At 43.7% G+C, this 9524-nt stretch overlaps 1 pseudogene; it reads right to left on the reverse strand.

Annotated features, from left to right (window-relative positions):
* LOC129668700 (corepressor interacting with RBPJ 1-like) overlaps positions 1–9319 on the reverse strand; it is a 13557-nt pseudogene extending 4238 nt beyond the window's left edge.
* Positions 9320–9524: the final 205 nt, after the last annotated feature.

Genomic DNA, 9524 nt, shown 5'->3' on the forward strand with positions numbered 1-9524 from the left:
CCTTCCTTCCTTCCTTCCTTCCTTCCTTCCTTCCTTCCTTCCTTCCTCCCTCCCTCCCTCCCTCCCTCCCTCCCTCTTTCCCTCCCTTTCTTCTTTCCTCCCTCCCCCTTTCTCTTTCTCTCCCTTTCTTTTCGTTTCTTTCTTTCTGGGGGTCTTCTTCAAGACAGGGTTTCTTTGTGTGCCCTGGCTGTCCTGGAACTTCTCTGTAGGCCAGGCTAGGCACAAATTCGAAGATCTGCCTGTCTGTGCTTCTGAGTGCTGGGATTATAGGCATGTACCACCGTGCCCAGCTTGATATTCCTGCTTACTTGGTGAATGCTTTAACTGTTGAGGCATTTCCTCAGCTCTGAGAGCCACTTCTTGGAGGACTCACACTCCTTTATTCTTTTAGGTCAGTAACTTTGGATTCTGGCCTTCTGATATACCAGAAGGCTGAGACTTTGGTGTCCAGGTACATTTGATATGAAATCCAGCTTTCACACTGTGGGTAAGGCATTAGCTTGTGGGTAAGCAATCTTCCCATTGTCTCCCAAATACATTCTCTGCTGTAGAACACCCCAAGTCCATTTTTGCTGCCAAATACACATTCTCTTGGGTAGCAGTAGGTGCAAAGGGAGACTTGTGGCCCAACATCAACATTAGGATTAGTATTCTCTAATCTAAGATGTCTTTGATAAAGTCTCTGTCAAGGAGAACATTTCCTGCAGGGTTGGGGTATTTTAGTTCTGTCTTCCACTCCAGAAGAGAAAGATGCTCTTGAACTTCCTAATAACGGACCCAGTAATGAGTGACAAGTACTGTTCTAAAAGCTTTCTAGGCAATCCCTTAATTATCCTTAGAAACCGAGTTTAGAATTTAGCTTTATGCCACAACCCCCTTTCACAAAACAGTAGAAACACTGATAACTTGCTGAGGTCATCCTAGCTTGTTATGGAAGCTAAGATCCAAACCCAGGATATCTGGCTAAGAGCTTACAAGTTTAACCCCCATTATGTTTCCCAGACTGTTGCCTGTATGCCCTTCTCCTCCATTATGTTGCCCTCTGAAATTTGGTAAACAGTTGTGGCACTGAGAAAAGGTCCAGTAGGGGCAGCTCTGCAGATTGTGGAGTGGTCTGATGGTAGTAGGATAACAGGACCTTCCAGGAGCTATCCCTTGCTCGAGGAGGAAGGGCCCAGCTGAGATGGATCATTCAGCGCGACTCACAGCAGAAGTGCAGTGTTCTGACCATCCCTGTGCCTTACAGACACCCATCCTGAATGGGCAGTGCCCGGTGCATCTCACTTACTGAATGCTGTGATTGTTGATTCCTGTGTTACTTCCATGAGTGTCAAGGCTGGCACGACGGCATGTCCTTGAATCACTGTGAACTTTCATGAGAGGGCCGGTTGTCCATGAGGCTGACAGGTGCTGCCACAAAGTAGGAAGCTGAAGGCCATTGGCAAGCTCAGCCCTTAAGTTATGGAATAGGTAGGGGTGGAGAGTGGGGGATACATAGTGAATGAAATGGAAGCTATGATATAGGGCAGGATTTCTCAACTTGATCCAAATGGAATTCCACTAAAGAGAAATATATAGCGTATCTCCAGGGTGTAAAAAAATTAGTAGTATTGTTATTGATCAAAGAAACTGTTAAACTGAAATCTTTATCAGTTATAAAATTACACTGTACGAAGAAAGCAGAAACAAAATTATCAGCGCAATAAAACTCTACATTAGTATCACCAACTAAATGTGAGGAACGATAATATTTTTGTGTAAATTACTGAAACTTGTAACACAGCTATGGCATTGACACTATATGCTCACACATCAGAGGGTATGGTCAGCATACTTTGTTCTTGTGGAACAACTCCTACCACAGTTGTCTTTGCAGTCACTGAAAGAGCTCTGTTTATGCAGGGCCTTTAGTGTTTGTAAGTCTCCCCTGGGTGCAAACACTTTTTTTTTTTTTTTTTTATAAATTAAGAGATTTTTAAAATTGTGTGTGGTGTGTGTTAGCTCTTGATAAAGATATTCAGTAAGAAAACAGAGTCCTTTTATTCTCAGGTCATTGTCCCAATGCTGTTGACCCCTCTGCTGCGCCCTTTATCTTGCAGGTGTTCACTTCATTCTCTCTTCTATACCCATCAGCGCATGGCTTGTGGTGTCCTTTCTTCCATTCTGCTCTTCACTGGGGCCTCGCTGTGGCCAGTTCCTCACCCCCCTTTGCTTATGACTACCAGGACTCCTGCTTGGGCCTCTGCTGTCCTCAGCCCTGCAGTGTCTTTGTATTCTCTCATCCTGTCAGACTTTTCTTCTCTGGACTATGATGATAGCTTTTGAGCTTTTCTCAGAACCAAAACAGACCCATCTGCTGTTCTCCCCAGAAATCTTTTGTTTCAGAAGCCTTAATTTTTTCTTGGCTTTTCCCTGTCACTGTGACTGCTAGAGAGTTCTTGATGAAGTGTCTTCTTAGACTTGTCCTCTTTAGAGTCACTGGTTTTAGCTTTGGAACATTTGTTTTTCTTCTTTTTCTTCTTCTCCTTCTCCCTTAATAGTCCTCTCAGACAAGGAGGAGGAGGAAGGGGGAAGGGGAGAGGAGGAAGAGAATTTTGTTTGTGTGTTTACTGCTGTTTAGCTTTTTCTCATCCCTTTTCTTTTTCTTTCTAAGCATATCCAACTTCTTGAGAAGCTTCTGTTTCTGGTTGTCAGCAACTTTTAGTTTCAACTTCGAGCTCTCCTTCCTCATCAAGTCCTATGATCTGCACCCAAGTTTCTCCCCAGTATATTTTGTTTTAATGCTAATCAGCTCTGAGAAGTGCATCGACGGCCTTGAGCTGTTACTAGGAATTAAACTTGCCTTGATCCCGAGAAGACAAAACAAGGGACAAAAAAGGTTTGTGTGATCTGTGTTCACATAAACCCACTTGTGACATTTGATACACCTTACATTGTGAACCTGAATACCAAAAGGCTAATCTCTGATGTTCATGTCAATATCTTTGGCATATTTGTCTCTCCAAGTACCTTTTTGCCATTCAAATTTGTACTCTGTCTTTCCTTCTGTTTCTTCTTTTGTCTTCTTTTTTAACTCCTGGTGGGGTCTCATTCATGACATTCAGGCCATTCTTTACATGTTCATCTCCAATAAGCAATAGTCCATTATCATCATGCAGTGAGCCTGGTGTAAAGCAGGTATGGTGCTAGAGAAATAGCTGATAGCTACATCCTGATGCAAGACATTTATGATGAGCGAGACCAAACAGCCTCTGAATGATTCCTTGGTACCAAAGAGGCCACAGTACAGTCTCAGGTACCAAGATGGTTTGGCCAGATGTTCTCGGTTACAAGGGGATTGATAACATATTCAATAAAGAGTAGGCTTATTCATACATTTTTTTTTTTAAATTTTAGAGTTAGGATGTCTCTGTGTTACTTTAGCTGGCCCTTATCTGACTACATAGCACATGTGGACCTCTAATGTGCCACTCTCCCGACTCAGTCTCTTGAGTCCTGGGCTACAGGCTTGGTCTGCCACAGCTGGCTTATTCAGTCTCTTGAATACTAGGGTCATAGGCTTGGTCTACTACAGCTGGCTTATTCTGATTGCTTAGGTTGATGTAGAATAAGCTCCCAGGAGAGAAGAATCTTGATTTCTCTGTGTTCCCGGCGCCACCTTTGGAGGGTCTGCTGCCCCTTCCCACTTTACAATAGGGAGCAGTGTACTTAGCCTCCCCGCTCTCCTGCATCCTCCCACCTGGTCTCCCTTCATCCTACATGAAAGTTACAGATTTCATCCTCTAACCATGCTCGCATATCCCTAAACTGCAAAGCTTACAGAGACACCCCCCCCCCCCCGCCGTTTTGTTTGTGTTTTCCTTTCAACCCTGAGATAAAGTTCAAATCCCTCGGCACAGACTGTGCGTTAACCTTGATGGCACAGCTAACTCGCTTGTCTAGTGATTGCTCTCTCCCTGTCTCTCTGGCTGCTGAGCCCAGCTCCACTGCACTTGGCTCTTTTCATTCTCAGGATGTACACCCCCTTTGCGTCTTAGTCCAGCTTGTTTCTTATGCCTACATGTTCTTCTCTCTCTCTCTCTCTCTCTCTCTCTCTCTCTCTCTCTGCCTTTTCTTCTTCACCTTCTGGTCTGGGTCCACTCTTGCATGTCTATCATGTACAGATTAAAGTGTTGCTTCCTCTTGGAAACTGTCCCTGGTCTCATGGTCTGTTTTACTTCCTCATCCCACCTCTGTGCCCTGTCTTTGAATTATTCCTCACTCTTACTCCTTTGGTAAAGTCCATCTTTCGGAGCCTGTGTCTTCTATCCCTTGGGATCCTAGATAAATTACAGAAAATGAAGACTGCTTTGGATCACAGTGGCCTGGGGAAATCTATTCTTGACCCTGATATGTTTAGAAGTGTTAGAACTAAAGAAATGAATGTTTCCAACCCAGGCAGGAAATGTGTGTTAGTGAGTTAGGGATGTGGACTCAGCAGTAGAATGTTTGGATGGCTTGTGGGTTCTGTTCTCTGAGGCACAAAAATAATTCATAAGTAAGATATGTTAAAGTTCAAGTAGCTTTCCAGACTTCCACTCCTTGTGCCAACCTTTGATAATTCCTCTCTCCACTCACTGTATAGACGGGGAATTATTCCAATGGCATTGACTGGCCGTGTTTCTCTTCCCTCGGTAGAGAGACATTTGCTTTGGTAAACTTGTAAATACTGTGTCACTGAGTTCTGAGGGTTCCTCCCAACTCTCTTAGCATTCAGTTAAGATAACCTACAGGAATAATACTCAGCCAACATATCAGCGACACCATTGGTTCTGAGTCAGAGGAGCAGCTTGGAATCATCAGAGTGCTTTCCCTAGTACAACTGTTTCATAAACACTCCCCTTCGTCACCTGCCAAGGCTCAGTGCCCAGATCGCTCCGGAAAGGGCCAGGAGCATACACTGTAGACAGGCACCTCAGGCAACTCTGACATTTCACCTCTGTGAAGAATCACTGAGTTAGGATAAAACAAGAGAACATTAGTCTGAAATCAAAGGAGTTTCAGGTTCTAACATGTGGCTTCTTTACCAAGGCAGAGAATAGTAACTAAGGGTAGAAATGCTTGCTGCTCCAGGAATACAATTTATTAACGTCATTCGCCAGGGCAGGGATGGACAGCCAGTACACACAGCCAGCACACCCCAAAGCAGAGGGACCAGATTTTATTTGTTCCTTGTGTAACTCATGATCTTAACTTTTTATTTAACTTTTTATTGTTGCGCAGCTGCCAATATGATTTTACAATGCAAATAAAAGTCTGATATATGTTTATGACAATGTGTTTATTGTTCATCACTTCTGTTAAGGAATGAAATACTGTGTTATTATTCTCCAATGCCTGTTGACAAGGACAAGCTGGCACAGTCGAATCTGATGTTCCAGCTCCCCCTGACTGCAGAGCTGATGTTACCAAGCAGTGCCAGGATATTTGGGTAGGAGCTGGAATTGACATGGACTTTTTATTTTTATTTATTTATTTTTTTGCCATGATAGTATTTTATGTTCTATAAACTCACACTCACTCTTGGTAGAGCAAAGGAGATCCAGATCCCAAATCTCATGAAACTTACACCTCATGGGAAAAATAGCAATAAACAGCATGGCCAATACAAAAAATGCTACAGATATGACAGCGACTATGGGCTTGGGTGAAGAACAGCTAGGCTAGAAGGAGGGACTGGCCTGCAATCTTCTAAAGGGTACCCCGAGTGCCTTATGTCTGCCAACTAGCACTCATGTTCCCAAACATTACCCAGCTTATGGGGGGGCATTTCACACCCAAAGTGTAACAGGCTCCGAGGCCACAGGGCATTTGGTGTGCCTGTGAACCCATCAGCCTGTGGTTGGAATGAACAGAAAAAGGAAGAGTTGGTGGATGAGGCCTGGGAGGTCTGGGAGGCTCCAGCATAGAGTCAGCCTTTACCGTGAGTGAGAACAGAAGTATTGCACACCTGTGATCTACGTGTAAGACATGTGACTTAATTTTAAAGGATATTCCCTGTGCTCGGTAGAACTACATTCTCTAGGGACAAGGGTGAAACAGGAAGTCCACTGGGGAATTGTTGCCATTTCCTACAGACCAGAGGAGCAGAGGTGGAAGTGATGAGGAAGGATTAGTTTCTTGAAAAGTGTTCAGGTTAGGGCCAACAGGAGTTTCTGGATTTTGTGTTGGTAAAAGAAAAGGATCAAGAGTGGGTCAGGCTTCTGGGCTGAGCAGCTGGAGGGGTGGGGTGGGGGTCACTGAAATGGGGAGGATTTCCCAGAGGCTGATGCTGAAGGTTAGGAATCCACTGCTTATTAACTGATGGCACTCATTTTGGTACTGGTTCTGAAAAGATACTTGAAAGGGAAGGTAGTTGTAATGAAACACAGTGGAAATGAACTTACCTACTACAGTTAATTTCAGAGAAAGCACTTTGTAGAATATTATAGATAATGCCGAGGAAATATAGGGTTGCATTAAGGCAAACTATGCTCCAATGGTTGTGGATTTATGTTCTAGCATCTTCAGACTTTATATTTATTCCAGTGAAAAAATTAGTCATGAATTATGCAAGTTTTGATTTATGCAAGGTCCTCAGTAATTCATCACTTACATAAAATGCATGCCCCTGTGCTGGCTTACTCTATGCTTCACCTACAACTGAAGTGTTATAAGCAATTAAAATAGGACTTTGATTTTTTCACAATTTATAATTAAGATTTTTGAGTCAGCTCCTTAAAATTCAAGAACATATTTCTCAATAAATAGTCATAGTTAGGAACTCATATTTATTGATTTTACACACATACTCTCTTTCACACATACACAGTATTTTATATTTTAGTTCTATTTTAATTTGGTCTTTTCAGCAACTCTGGAGCAATCTTCTTAAATATGTAAAACTGACTTTCAGGAAGCACAGAAGTTGAGGTCCAGGACCGTTTTGGAAGGCAGAAATCCAGGATATAGATATATGCTAGACACTAAAGGCCACGCTTTATTGGAAAGCCCCTCGACCCCTGGGAAATCAGGGCCATACGGTATAACATTCCTGAAATGTGGTTAGTCCATGTACTCATTCGGTGTGTGTGTGGGGTGGGGGGGGGGGAGATGGAAAGCTGGTGTTTTTCATCAGACAACCATCTTGTTGACCTCCCTCCATTCCTTCCTGTGTCATTTACCCCACAGTCACATTAAAATTCCCCAAGAACAAATGACTTCTTTACTCTTATCTGTGTATAATCAGCATTCATGACTTTGCCAAGCACCCCTCCCAGAGGAAAGCAGCTCTGGAAATGGCTGTCTCTCCACCCAGTGTTTTCTCTTGACAAGGGGGGTGGAATAAAAGCCATCATTGTCTGGAGGGAAATAATGATGACCCTTGCAGCACTTTCCTCTAAAGAGTGACAGAGCCGCTCTCAGCCTAGTAGTGAGCATGCGCACATCTGTGTACAGATCATGTCTCCATTCCCACGGCTCTTCTCCAGCCTCTTTTTGTGGTCCTTCTCATACTCAGTGTTGCTTTGAAATGGTTGTGCTCATGCCTAGCTCTTTTTTCAAGTCGGATACCTTTGACTTGGCCCAGAGTGCCTGATAATCTCTGACAGGAATAGAAAGGGCCTGGAAAATCGTCCCATCCCTTACTGCCTTGGTTCTGTGAAGCTTTCCAAATTATACTCGTTTTCAAGGCTTCAGTCAAAAATATCCAAGCAATGCTTTCCTTTCTTAAGCTTCCAAGGACACGGTCTGGCTTCCTATTGCATATAAACATGTAGCCAGGCTCTTCCTGTTTGGCAGGCATGCCATTTTCAGATTTTAGTTAATTTATTACACACATTCTTTAAAAAGAGAAGATATATTAAAAAGCAAAAAGGTTTAGCCAAGTGACTAGGTTGAGTTTTAGTAAGTATTTTACATTAAAAATGGAAATTACAATGCTGGGTGGTGATGGCGCACACGTTTTTTGTTTGTTTGTTTGTTTTTTATTGATGGCGCACACCTTTAATCCCAGCGCTCAGGAGGTAGAAGCAGGAGAATCTCTGTGAATTTGAGACCAGTCTGGTTTACATACTGACTTCCAGGACAGCCAAGGCTACACAGAGAAACCTGTCTCAAAATAAATAAATAAAATAAAATAAAAAAGAAGAAATTGCAGAACATAGTACTTTCACCAAATTTAAACAATGACAAAGAAAGGTGGAGGGCTGGGGGCAGAGCCAGCGTAACAATTAGGTGACTGCCCTGCGTCAGAAGGTCTGCACTCAATTCTCGGTGCTGCTAAACTTAAATGGAAATTAAAGACTAAATAAGGCGATCACTTTTCTTTCACTTGATTTCCTCACCTTGATATTTCCTTTGGATTATTTCCATCTAATAACATGTATTTTATCATCTTTGTACAGTAATGCCTTAATCATTCCCAGGACCAACCCCATAGAGGTAGGGCAAGAGAACATCCTTTCTTGACCGCTGTGACATCTGACCAGTGGCAGCCACAGAACTTCATTCAGCAGGAGCTAAAAAAGTGATTTCTTCTTGGGCCACACTCCTGAGACCACACAAATCTCCCTCGAAGGAAGCCCTCTCTGGTAGCAGATCCAAAGTTCAAGATGAGTGAACTTGGAACAGCACAGGAGGAAATCTCTTAAGTCTTTCTTGCCCTCTCCTGACCACACAGAAATTGCCTTTTCCCACGGCTATTCATTTAGCCAAGTTCCTGCTGCCCTTGTGCCTGCCTTTCTTTTTCTGCTTTTTTGTCTGACGGTATCTTCTCTGTCAAAAACGCCTGAGCGATGCTTCCCCTCTGCTCGGCTCCCACAGCATGTCAAATAGAGCGCCAGGGGCATCTGAAGGAAAAACAGCAGCCTTCATGGCACCATGCTAGCTGTAACTCAGGGCCTCAGTGAGGCTTACACATTACACTTGACATTTGTCAAGGGCTCTGGGTCTGTAGATCACTAGCTCCACCCCCACAGCCTTTCTGCAGGCTCGTGTAGCTTGGATGAGCTTTTTGTCTTGTTTCCACACATTGTATATATATGTCCAGAGATGGAGAGTGCTGTTCTTGAACCTGCGATGTCCCCTGAACCTTTGGACTGCACTGCCTTTGCCTATAATGGGTTTTCCTGATGTCTGCTGACTCAGGACCCAGCACACTGGCAACCTCAGCTTTGTATTCAGTGTTCAGATCTTATCTGAGGCACCCTTTTTTGACAGTCTTCTTGATGGCGCTTTTTCATCATGTCTCACCAGGCTCCCTAGGCGCCTCTCGATGGTGGTCCTCAACTCGATGCACCATAGTACCTGTTTCCCTGCTGCACTTACCTCTGGAGATAAGAGCTAAGCTACGCTCTGCTGTTACCGCTGAGCCACCCAGCAGCCCGAGTGTCCTAAACCTATATTAGGCATGCTCATTGCTCACTGGTTGACCAGTTGGTCCTTTCTGTTTGTGGTTTCATATGCCACAATTTTATCTGTGAGTGACACCCTGTTTTAACGCTTAC

The sequence above is a fragment of the Psammomys obesus genome, unplaced genomic scaffold (assembly GCF_907164565.1).
Source record: "Psammomys obesus unplaced genomic scaffold, mPsaObe1.curated_primary_1811, whole genome shotgun sequence".
Lineage (NCBI taxonomy): Eukaryota > Metazoa > Chordata > Mammalia > Rodentia > Muridae > Psammomys > Psammomys obesus.